Here is a 13633-nt window from a genome sequence, read left to right on the forward strand (position 1 = left end):
CCTTATACAATCATTATCAAGAAACCTTCCTCTTGCGGTAGACGGAAACTAATACAGAAGCCCACAGTGGACAATATGCAGAACATGAGAGGTTTAGGCACTCAGAAGTAAATGGAACTCTTCCTGCTCCTACCATGTAACCTTCAGGAAAGGAGGCCAGATGACTGTAAGAACAAGAGGGTGGGAATGAAGCCAAGGAAAGAGTTTCTTCCAGATGTAACAGGACTGATGCACACATGAACTTATGGAGTCTATGGCAGCACAAACAGAGTCTGCACAGGTCCAAGCAAGATGAGGTCCTGAGGGAAATGGACGTAGCTCCCATCCCCAACCAAGAAGCTGTTTCCAATCAACATCCACTTGTGAATGAAAAATTATTTTTCATCAATTAAGTTTCACCATTTATTTCTCCACACTTATGTGCAGTTCTGGTGCTCAGCAGTAGATGGCCAATAAAAAACACTCAGTAGTGTATGTGTGTGGGCTTTCTAGTGGTTTTACTTTGTATTTTTTAATTTTATTGTTTTTTGTTTGCCTGTTTGCTTTATGAAGAGAGAAAAAGGGCATGAGGATTTGTAAAGCGTTGAGAAAGAAAAACTGTGATCAGAATACAGTCAATACTTTTTCCATAGTACATTATTTTAATAGAATTATAATGTATGTGATATTTTCCTACTTTCTGTATTTTGATTTTTGTATTCTGAAACTTTACTGCAAATGTTTACTAGATGTAAGAGATTTCTGGTAAAGTCTAGACAAACTCTTAATATAGAATCATATTTTCTGCAAATAGGAACAGCTTGACTTTTTTACATGCAATTTTCCCCTTTTATACCTCCCTCTGCTCAGCTAAAACTTGGTGATAACAAAACAGAATACCCACTTATGGAAATAGTAAATTAAACCAATTACTTTAAGCTTCACAAAAGTTAATTAAATGTGGATTAAAGATTTTTGTTTCTAAAAATTCTGGAGGAAAACAGTCATAACAGTCCTTAGCATATATACTGTCAGAGATTATATACATGTATATATATATATGTGTATATATATATATACATATATATATATACACACATGGATGCACATGAATACAGTGCAAGGGAGGCTTCATAAAAGGGTGTTAGATATCCTGGAACTGGAGATACAGGTGGTTGTTAGCTGCCTGACATGGGTTTTGGGAATTGAAGTTGAGTCCTGAAATAGGATGCTTTTCTGTGCTGAATCATCTCTCTTACCCCATACAGAGATAAATTGACACTCATGTTTATTACTGCTTTATTTTCAGTAGCAAGGAAATGGAATCAACAACAAAAGAACAGATAATGAAATATGCTACATTTATAAAATAAAATTTTATTCATCTGTAAATAAAAATGAAATTACAAAATTTGAAGGTAAATATATTCAGCCATAAAGCATTATATTAATGAAAGTGACACAAACACAGAAAGACCAACCTAATGATATCTCACAATTGTGAATCCTAGATTGTGTGTGTGTGTGTGTGTGTGTGTGTGTGTGTGTGTGTGTGTGTAAGTAGTTCATTCAGCTTAAATAACTAGGAAAGAAACTACCAAAGTCTAAAAGGATTGGCAAGAAATGGGGGGGAGGTCCAAGTAAAAGAACACATGTGAAATGAAATAGGAAGATGAGGGAGCATCAAGAGGAAAGAAAGGGAAGAGAAGATGAATAAATGGTACCTTGGATTACAGCAGCAGAAATTCATGATGCCACACCACTTCAGTTGTGATTCAGTCATGAACCCAAAATACTTTTAATGAATACTGGACATGCTTCTTTGAAGAAGGATCATCCTATATTAATTTACAGTTTCATTATTATGTTTTCTTCCATCATTCCAAAAGGGACTGATAGCTTTTTACCAAGGTAATTTTGCGCATGAGAATTGGGAATAATCAGACTTTTAGAAATTACTTGGCTCTGAGCTGATCCTCGTAGATCTTAAATAGCATTGTAACTCTGCAATCAAAGTAAGGAAATCAGTGGAGTCTGTGCTAAATTCCACTGCACAGTGAGTTTCCAAATACACCAGGCATTTCTGGTCCTATGTATATATTTGTAAAAACCTTCATTAATTCTCTGGCCTGTGAAATGAGGGATATTATGGCTGGAAAGGGTGATGGGAACCATAAGAGATGCCTCTACCTGAGAAAAGAGTGGGTCAAAACCAATATGATATTCCTGAAGAGACAAGAGAATAGTTCCAGCAACAAGGACTCCAAAACTGTAGAAGTGGCGGTTCTCAGCACATCTCCACCTCACTCACCTCTTAGGCTTGTGCAGAAGACGTATGGGTCTTGGAGAGTGGCAGTTGGTTACTGTGAGGTAAAGCAGGTGGTGGTTCTCATCGCAGCTGCTGTGCTTCCTGTGCTTTTCTTCTTCAGGTAGCTTAATACATCCCTTAGTATTTGATATGCAGCTATTGATCTAGCTGTTTTTCTCTTCCTACATGCCCATAAGGTCCATCAGAAGCAATTTACTTTCAGCAAGGCTAGCAAGGTAACTTCATTTTCTTATCTCAAGGGTGTATTAATACTCCTTCTATGCCCCATTATTTTGTTCCCAAGAGCCTTAACCACTTATCTTTCCTGAAAGGTATTATACTAGCCCATTATATCTGGTGACATTATGCTAATTGGACTGACTGAGTAGCAGGTAGCTGCCCCTCCAGACTTAGTAAAGCATTGACACATCACAGTATGAGAAATAATTCCTGTGAAAATGCAAGAGCCTTCCAGTTCAATAAATTTCTGAGGAATACAGTGGTGTTGACCACACAGAAATATTTCTCTTAAGAAAAAAAGATACATTATTATATTTCACGTTTCCTCTTACAAATAAGGAAACACAATGCTTAGCAAGTCTATTTAGAGTTTGAAGGCAGCATGTTTAACACATGGGTACCTTTCTCTGATTCACATAACAAGCTTTTAAAAGTTCTACTTTTGATTGAGGTCTACAAAAGGGGGAGTTTCTGAATTATCTCCAGATTGCTATGCAGTCTGTTCTATCACATCTACCACGTGATCATATAGTCCCAATAATTGATGAGGTTTTGATGGCAGAGTTATTATATTGAGCCATTGTCACATCGATATAGGTCTACAGAATACTTTGAAATTCTTGAGCAAGGCCCTTTAGTCATCTAAAGAGAGCTCTCCTTTAAGAGACAGCTCTATGCCTGTTACTGTGCTCAGTGGAAATGATTGCTTGACAAGCCTTTCAACTTGATCTGCCCATTGTCATGAACTGGGTGTTGTCTAATCCACTAAGCCAGAAACTTGGACACACACACACACACACACACACACACACACACACACACGGGGTGTGGAGGACATTTTTGTAAGTAGGTTTGAACAGGTCCTGAAAGCACAAGTAAGCTATGTAAAGAATTTGTTGACATGCCTTTGGTTCTTCCTCTTGCCACAAGGTTCTCTGTTCCTAAACATACACCCACAGCCTTATAGAATATACATTTTGATTAACGAAAGCCAAGACGATCTAGAATGATTTTGTGTGCTCTGTAAACATGAGCTGAAAATGAATAACTACAGCATTATAGTCACTTTCTGGGATATTCCTGAAGGACAACAATAGTTGAGCAGAGCAGCATTATAGTGTGTGTCTGTGTGTGTATTATGATATATATATATATATATATATATATATATATATATATATATATATACACATAAGCTTGTTCACTGCAAAATATACTGTAGGCTTATATTTTTTATAAACCTACTTTATTTTGGGTTCTATAATGCCTAGACTTCCCTACCAATCTGCCTACCATAGGAGAGAAAAGGAGTTAATGGGAAGAGTAGTAGTAGATTTTGTTGTTGTTGTTGTTGGCTCAGTTCCTTGGAGTGATTCCACTCTTCATCAGCATCATTTTAGAAGACAGGTTAAACAGCAAACCAAGAAATTCAGCAAAAGGGAATGCAACTGCATCAGCTGGAACCCACAGCAGCAGCCAGTTCCTAGAACCTAAAAGGGTTATCTGGAGCATTTCTCTCTAGGAGCATCTCAAAGCAGAACAATGAACAGCCAAACAATAAGAGGCAATTAAAAAACCAAAACCCAAGCCTCTGGCTTGGTGCTTATATATCTCTCTTCCAGATACATATGATCTGTACCAGGATGTTTATCAACTGACAAAGACCATCCCCCTGCATGAGAATGTTCCTGTTCTAGTGGACAAACACCACGTGACCTTTCCCAAGTCTGCTTCCAGTGGACAAACACTGCACACCCTTACACAGTCTGTTTCACATCCCATACTTGGGATCAAAATAAAAGCATATTTACATCCACTACAATTTATAGTATATATTTGGGAGAAAATTGCAAGATGTGAAGTTATATGTAAATTCACCAATGACATAGGAGGATTTTCAGAGACTCGAAGAATCATGCATGATTTGAAAATTGATAAGAGAAACAGATGGTAAAAGGATATTTGAATATAAATATCTAGATGAAAAAGGGATAGAAAGATAATTGTGGGAAAAAAGAAATAAAGAAAGATACTTGTATGATATGTATATATTCACCAAAAGATTACCTCAGCAGAGAAGGTCTTTCATTATCAAGCATTAGTGGTGACCTATTCCATGGGAAAAAATAAACCCCTTCCCTTGCCCTCCTACTATTGCCGAATGGCTCCCCCTACAGTGGTCATGGTGAGTGAGGTAGAGGTTACAGGAGACTTTCATTCACCAAAGCTGATGGGCTATGAATGATTTTCATTGGCAAATTTGACATCAGCAAAAAACACACCTTGGTACTATATTTGGCACCATTCACTTGAGATAACACATCATCTAATCTCACTTTTACTGAACATCTGTAGTAACAAATGCAACATGGTAAAAAAAAACAGATATATTATAAATGCAAAAGAGTGCAGCAGCCAGAATTAAACCCTCACAGCTATAACCACCAATTTTTCAACAGTGATTGAACCATACATCCCAAAAAGCCTTTGCAACAACTGGTACTGGGGAGAAACAGCCACTAGCAGAAGAACAGAACTAGGGCCATGGCTCTTATCCTTCAAAGCTTCAATTCAGAATTGATCACAGATCTGAATGCTAACACATACAACTTTGAAGCTCAACATTTTCTCTGATGAGAAATCACAGGTGAAACACTTCATATTGCAGGCATAGATGCAGAAAGACTTCCAAATCAGAAGCAAAAACTCTAAGAATTGACAGATCAGATTATATGAAATTGAAAAGCTTCTGTGTGGATAAGAAGGTATTCATCAGAATGAATATATTGCCCTCATAATAGGAAAGTGTTTGTTGACAACACATCACTAGGGATTAATATCCAGAGGATATAAATACAACAAGAAGCTAAGTCAACTGATTGATAAATGGACTAATGAATTGAAATTACAGTTCTCACAGGGAAAAAGACAAATGGAAAATAAACATTTGAAAATACAATTGAGTTTTGTTAACAACAAGGAAAGTATAAATTATGACTACTTCAAGAGTCTATCTTATCTCTGTCAGAAAATTCATCACTAAGAAATGAAATGACAACAGGTGCAGGTGAGAAAGTAGGGGAAAAACCTATACCCTGCTGAGGAAATATAACCTGCTGCATCCACTAAAAAAACATGTGTGTATGTAACTTCATCAGAAAACTAAAAATATATCTAACATATGTCCCTGCCATACTAATTTTGTGTTGACACCAAGTCAATAAACTATTCAGCTTTGCATATTCCTGTTTATTACTGATCTATTTATACCATCTGGGAAAGTGGACTAGTCTACCTGTTCATCAACACATGGATGGATAAAGAAAATGTACACATAATGGTATTGTATTCAGTTGTGAGGAAAAAATGAAACCATGGGTATGCAGAAAAAATGGTTACAACTGAGACCATTGTGTTAAGGCATGTAAAGCTAATGGGGATAAGAAGTACATTTTTGTTTTACATGTGCTCTATTTCTTATGAAGAAATATTAAAAGAAGTTAAGTAATAAAATGAATAATAAAAAAATTATGGCATGAAAAACTATGGGGTACCAAGTGGATGAAGGGAGGGAGCTAGCAATATATTGTCAAGGGGTAAAGAGAAAAATAAGACAGAGCAGTGGGGAATAGATAAGAACAATGTAAAATAACATGAATATATTAAAATGGTAATGATAAAACCCATTGCTTTTTATATTAATATAAGAAAATATTACTGTAAAATAATAAAGTCAATAGAAGTTATTAAAATAATATGAAGAAAAATAAAAATAGTAAATATTGATCAAGACTAACTTACTATTAGAATGCTTAAATTGTCAATATTATAATGTTTGAAGAAGTCATTTGTAGAATGTAAAGTAGGATATTTTCTCTTCATTGTGGTTATTCCAAAATATTTTATTAATCTTTTTGTTTAGCATATAAATTAGTGTTTAGAACAGGAAAGAAAAATATTTCCTACAACAACTGATTTTAAATTCATAAATTTCATTATGAGATGATGTGTTTTGCATCTTTGTTTGTATCTACCTGTGAATGAAGTTATGCTTCAGCACAGAGTTGCATATAAACCTTTCCACATTCACTTCAATTCATTTTATTGTGATTGAGTGCAATTCAGTAGAAGTATATGATTATACAGGAAATAAAAAGATATCAAATGGGCTATTACTTTTAAGAAGACATCTTATAAGAAGTGTAAAATGCACAAATATAAATGTGAATATATTTCCAACACAACATATTTATGATGCTATAATGAAAGAGTAACTGAGGAAGATATTATTAAATACTTTAGTGAAAAGGAAGCACTTAAAATATGCCCTGAAGGGTGACTGATAAATAGCAAGCTCTCAGTACATATTACTAGTAATAACTAGCTGAATGGAAATCGAAAATTGCATTTGTTGATTACTGTGGTTTTGAATAATCACATTTTAGTTAAGACAATATCATTGTGATGAATCTTACCTTCAGAAGAAGGGGAGAGGATGAAGAAAATCAGGAAAAAAATGAGTTTCAAGAAGATGAGAGCAACTGTCTCAGTTCATAAAGTTTGTAGATCCAAAAAGTGGATTTGAACATAAGGTTGCTTGGAGCTGTGTAGATAGACTAAGGCTTTGAAGAAAGTTGAGAAATTGAGGCAGGAGGGATATGGACGGGCAGAAACTTGGAGAGGAAGCGACCTCATTATAGTTTAATAGAGAGTGAACTGTTTTTTAAATGTTGATTTTTTACACACACACACACACACACACACACACACACACACACACACACACATACATTTTAACTTGGATAAAATGGCTTGGTTTCAATGACAGAGGAGGTCATTAGATTTTGATGATATACCAACTACTATGAATAAAAATAGATGAACAACCCAGGAAGATTCAGGAGTTGAAGAGCTTGAGGATGAAGTTTTTCTCCCTTTATTTCCTTTCAAAGTCACCTAAGCATGTGGATGGGTTCATGATATTATGTTGACATGTTTGGAGAGCATAGGAAATTATGTGTATGATTTAAATGACTCAGTCATCTTCAACCAACCCCATTATGAAAAGGTTCAATAAGGAAATATTATGTATCCTATATAACCACTGCTTTAGGTAATTTATGACCTAGTTCCAGAATAGCCATTCCTTATCTCTGTGCCATTTAAAAATTTTAAAAATTGAGTTACTTATTTGAAAAATGCTACTAATTTACTTAGGAGTGACTAACAGCAAGAATGTCTTCTGGAGCCTGGTGGACCACTATTTATGAGACTCATTTTATTTCAACATTACCACACTCATGTTCCAAAGTCTAGAATGGCACAAGTCAAGAACAGCTCTGAAAAATAAGATATGAAAGGACAACATCCAGAGTTCCTCAAGACCTATACCTGCAATATGGAAAAAGAATAAGAACCAAGAAATAGACAAGAGCTTACAGATAAAATAGGAAGGTTGTGCTCGGCACCTCAAAGAGAAAGCAAAATAGCTTCAAACGAACACAGTTTGTGATATATGCACTTGCAAACCTTCAACATAAATCATGCTTCTGAATTTTTATTCATTTGTGTCAAATGGATTAATGGAATCAATTTCTCCCAAGATCCTGCTGTACCACTCTTGGGCATATACCCAGAAGATGCTTAACCCTCCCACAGAGACATTTACTCAACCATGTTCATTGATGCCCTATTCACAATAGCCAGAAATTGGAAACAATCCAAATGTCCTCAACAAAAGAATGGGAAGAGAAAATATAGTGCATTTACACAGTTTACTGAGTCACTAAGAAAAGGAAAAGAAAAAATCATCAAATTTGTGGGTAAATAGATGGAACAAAATCATTCTGCATGAAGTGTTTCTGACACAGAGATGCAAATATGTTATGTAATTTGCTTCTATGTGGAATTAGCTGTGAAGTCAATGACAGCAAGCTACAATCCACAGAACCACAGAAGCTGGGTGTAGAGTGAGGGGTTAGGGGATAGATATAGATCTCATTAAGAATGGGAAATAGGATAGTTATGAATGCATGAAGAGGCCTGGAACAGGAACACTGAGTGAGGGAAGGGTGGGGGAAAAAGGAAGGAGACAGGGAATACAGAGACAAACAGCTAAAACTAAGAGCTGTTTGAGGAGTAGTATGGGAATTTAATACAAGAGAAGCTTCCTGAAACTTATGTGGGTATGAGATAGTGAAATAATAGTGTAGACAAGAGTCCTAACTTGCCATCTCTTGTCGCCAAATGAGGATTTCAGGACCAAGATTGAGTTACATCTGACTGAGTTATTGGCCAAGGGCTCCACCCCAAGCTCCTTGGACTACTGCAAAGACTGCAGATTATATGTTGATCTCTACACATGGAAAACAAGGCCCCATTGTTGAAGACAATACCTACACCACTCTCTGGGCATGGGGAAGTCTAGCTGGTGACTACATAGTGTCTGCATCCCCATATTCTAGCGTCTTTGATACATTAAGGGAACTCGGTATGCTACCCAAAAAGTAAGCAAATAAGCCACACACCATTTATCTGTAATGGTACACTACCTTCAAGGTATGCTAGATCAACGGTGGCACAAAGCTTGGGGGAGCTAATAATCAATAAATTATTTGACTTAAGGTTTGCACCATGAGATGGAACTCATATCCAACAATGCTTGGGCGACCAAGACACTAACACCAGATAGCCCAAGGCCCTAGGGAAAATAAAATACAGCTATTCTAAACAACATCAGCAGCAAGAGTAGCAGTAACATAACTGTCAACAACAATCTGCTGTACTCACTGGTCAGTGTCTTTTTCAGCAATCATCAGAGGTGCTTCCCCTTCTAGCAAATGGGAACAAATATGCCTGGAGCCAGACATTATGCAGAGAGTGAGAGACTTTAGAACACTGAGTCCAAATGGGATGTCTCCATTAAAGCCCTCCCCTCATGACCGGAGGATCCCTTAGAAGAGGAGGGAGGAAGAGTGTACGAGTCAGAAGGGATAGTGGACGCTAAGAAAGCAAGACTCTAAATCAACATGAGACAATCTCATATGAACTCACAGGGAGTGAAGAGGGAGACAGCATGCACAGAGTCTACGCCGGGTTCTCTGCTTTTTTAGGCTTCCGGTTTAGTATCTTTATGGGACTCCTGGGTATGCAAATGAATGGTTCCCTGATTCTTGTGCTTTCTCTTGGGCTCTTTACCTTCTGTTGTGTGTTTTTTCTGATGTGTTTCTTTTGTATTGTTTTGTTTTATTATTATTCCTTAGAAGTCTGTTTGTTTTCTAATGAGAGACAGAAGAGGAAATATCTAGATGGGAGGGGATGTGGGAAGGAACTGGAGAAGTCAAGATAAGAAATACCCCCAATGAGGGTATATTCCATAAAAAAATAGATTCTTAATAAAAGGGAAAATAGTGTTTCAAACCATCCATATTTGCAAATAATTCAATTCAGCTATTATATAAGAGTTTTCAACAAATGTAGAATTATTTTGTCTTTTTGTTTCTGAGATTAGCCTTTGAGAGGTGACTGTCTCTTTAGCCCAAATGTATATTTCTTAATATGATATATATTATTTGATAATTATTATCAAAATGACAACTGTAGACACCAGTGGTGTGCTCAAGAATCATTTGTAGAACATTCTAATAAGTATATTTTATCTCCCAAGAAAACAAAACAAAACAAAACAAAACCTGGAGTTAGGTACCATGTTATCTAGGAACTTATTATCCACCTTGTTCGTTCTAGCATCCTCAGTACCTTTATTTTTCATATTATTCAACTTTAATGTTTGCTTATCCAAAAATCTAAGAAATTTACTTCAACAGAAAACCGATTATCTGATCCAAATTTTCCCATTAGCTAGTTCCTCCCTAACCCTGAGCTTCTTTTGCTCAAGGGAGAATTTAAATAAGAAGGATGACCATCAACCATTAATTCTTTTTCTTAGCACTGGCTTTACTAAGTGAAAACAATATTAAGTGATGCATATAAGCATTAAATTACGAGAAATTGCTGTCAATTACAAAACATTACTACAAATTACCTGCGAAATGGATAAGGACTGTTTCTGTTAGTAAGGATTTCAATGAGTAATTTCACTTCATTTATTTTTTGGACTATCTTTTAGGCACAATTTGCCCCTATTTGGGCAGCAATAGTAGAAAGCTAAAAGGCCAAATGAACCCAGACATATATCTTGCTTCTTATTTGCAGATATCTAATTGAGAAAATTTCATGCATCATGTGGAGATAAATATAGGCTTTCAGTTATTTTCTCTAAGCATGTTATTATATTTTTTCTGAATAGAAAATGATGAGAACCCTTTATCTAATCCAGTAGTTCTCCACCTATAGGTTGTGACCCCTTTAGGTCCTGATGACCCTTTCTCAGGGGTTGCCTAAGTTCATTGGAAAACACACACATTCACATCCAGTAACACCAAGTAGTGCACAGTATCTTCCAGATACAACAAGACTTTCACACATATGACCTCACAGAAACTGGTGGCATGCACAGGGTCTGCACAGATCCAAGCTAAACAGGATCTAAGTGCCAAGAAGGCAAGTGAACACACAAGCTCCCATCTCTAACCTGAAGCTATCTCCAGTTGCCATCTGCTGAAAAAAGAAAAAATAGTTTCCTCCTCTGGCGTCTCACTACGTATATTAACAACACCTTATGGTGGGCTCCATGCCCTGCAGTAGATGGCCAATACAAATTGACTCAATGGTATTTTTGTTGACTCTTTGTCTCATATTGCTTGGTTTGGGCTTTTTTTTTTTTGTCTTACTTTTCTTTTATCTGTATATTGTGGTTTGTGTGTGTGTGTGTGTGTGTGTGTGTGTGTGTGTGTGTGTGTTCTTGTGATAATTTGGTGAAGAATGGTGGCTGCTTTTTGCCCTTGTCTAAAGAATCTGCCTCGGGCTAAGTTGATTTTAGATTAATTACATTGGCAAAGGAAATCTCAGAGTCAAGCAGATTTCTGAGTTCACAGCCAGCCTAATCAACAGAGCAAGTTCTAGAACAGCTAATCTTGTGAAAATGTAATTGAACAATGGAGCCATGTTCCAGCCCCAGCAAACAGCCAAACTTCACAGCTTTAGCCACATGGTTCTGGCTTTAGAGTCAAGGCTAGAAAGAAGAGGTTATGAAATCTCCCTCCATCACTAAGGAAATTAGCTGAGGCCAGGTATGTGGTTGACATGTCATGTCCCTTCATGGAGGCCCAGAGAGGCCATGTTGTCAATCTGTGAAGCCTGGATTGCCTTAAAGACCCCAAGACGTTAGAGATGCCAAAGCCATGTGATACCTACGGAGTAAAGCTGTTAATGAGTGAAAGAAGTATGTTGCACTCAACAAAGATGAAAGAAGTTGTAGATCTAAAGAACATTTTGACATCAGACATGGAGATACAAAATCTGGAGTTTGTTCAGCTTGTTTTTTTGTCTTGTGTTGGTCCAGTCACTATGTTTGCTTCCCTACATTTTGTAATGGTAATATAAATCTTGTGCCACAATATGCTAGAAGTATGTGGTCTGCTTTTTAATTTTTATTTTATAGAAAATTGCAGTTATGAGACTGCATGGATCTCAGAAGTGATTTTTAACTTTGGGTTTTTAAAAACTGTTGAGGCTGTGATTAGAATATGGGAACTTTTGAAAATGGACTAAATGCATTTTGCATTATATTATGGGTACAAACTTATGGGGGCCAGGGAGTGGAATGTGGTAGTTTGACTAGGTATGGTCCCATAAACTCATGTGTGTGAATATTTGGCCATTGGTGAATGGCACTATTAGAAGGTGTGACCTTGTGAAGAAGTGTGTCTCTGTGGGGCCTGGTTTGAGGTCTCTTATACACTCAGACTACACTCAATGTGGTACACATTTTCCTTCTGCTGTCTTTGGTTCAAGCTGTAGAACTCTCATCTCTTCATCCGGCACCATGTCTGTCTGCGTGCTGCCATGCTTCCCAACATAATGATAATAAACTAAACCTCTGAAACTCTAAGGCAGCCTCAGGTTCCTTTAGAAGAACTGTCATGGTCATGTTGTCTCTTCACAGCAATAAAACCCCAGGACACATGTGCTTTCACAAGTCCATTTTATCTATAAAATGAGATATATAAATTTCTTTTATTAATTATGCTTTTGAAGGGGCTAATATATGTGATCCAGCACACGTCCTTTCTCTAGTCAGGGGAAACTTGGTGAATACTTCCTCAAGTTTTCCCATTTGGTTAAATGCCTTGGATTACATATAATTATGTCTCATCCTTTTCCTTGACTTTTTCATTGCTTTTCTCAGTTGTCAGTTCAGTTTTGGCATTCTGATGGTTTATTTGATTGTCAATGTCACAGGATGTAAAATTAACAAGGAGATACCCTCAGGCTTCTACTTAAGGGAGTTTCCAGAATGATTTGAATCTCTTGATAGGTGGGTGATACCATCCTATGGGATGGGATCTTGTTACGAATAAGGAGAAAGCAAGCAGAACACCAGCATGCATCTTTCTCTGTTACTCAGTGACTCCAGCTGCCTCACTCTACTGGCGTTATTCTTTCCTGACACAATGAACTATACCATCACACTTCAAGCCAAATTAAACCTCTCTCTATCTGAAGTTGACTTTCTTGAATATTTTGCTATGTAACTAATACAGATTCCTTGAGATGTTTTATTAAGAATGTAGTAGAAATGAGGTGAGACTCAGGCTGTAAGAATAAAAAGTGACACTCTAATATCGTTGAGTGCTCTTCCCTGGGGATGACTGTTCCTCCCACTAACAAGCCACCTTTAGTCTCCTGTAGATCTTTGGGTAGGATCTGAAGCCTCACAAGATTTTCTTCTCCACTATGCAGAATTATTGGAGTCAACATTGTTCAGCTCCTGGTTACCCAGTCACATTAGTGAGACTGTGGATGTAGCATTTGGTATTCCTAGGAGACACAATCCTAAAGGAACCTCACCGATGCTCTAGATCCTTACCCTTTCTGCCTCATCTTTCTCAGCGATCTTTCTGCTTTTGGTACAGGAGTCATGTTGTAGATATATCCATAGGGGTTCAGCTCCAGAACTCTGCATATTGATCAGGTGTGATTTTT

Source organism: Acomys minous (assembly GCF_964271855.1).
Source record: "Acomys minous genome assembly, chromosome: 1".
In the NCBI taxonomy this organism is placed as follows: domain Eukaryota; kingdom Metazoa; phylum Chordata; class Mammalia; order Rodentia; family Muridae; genus Acomys; species Acomys minous.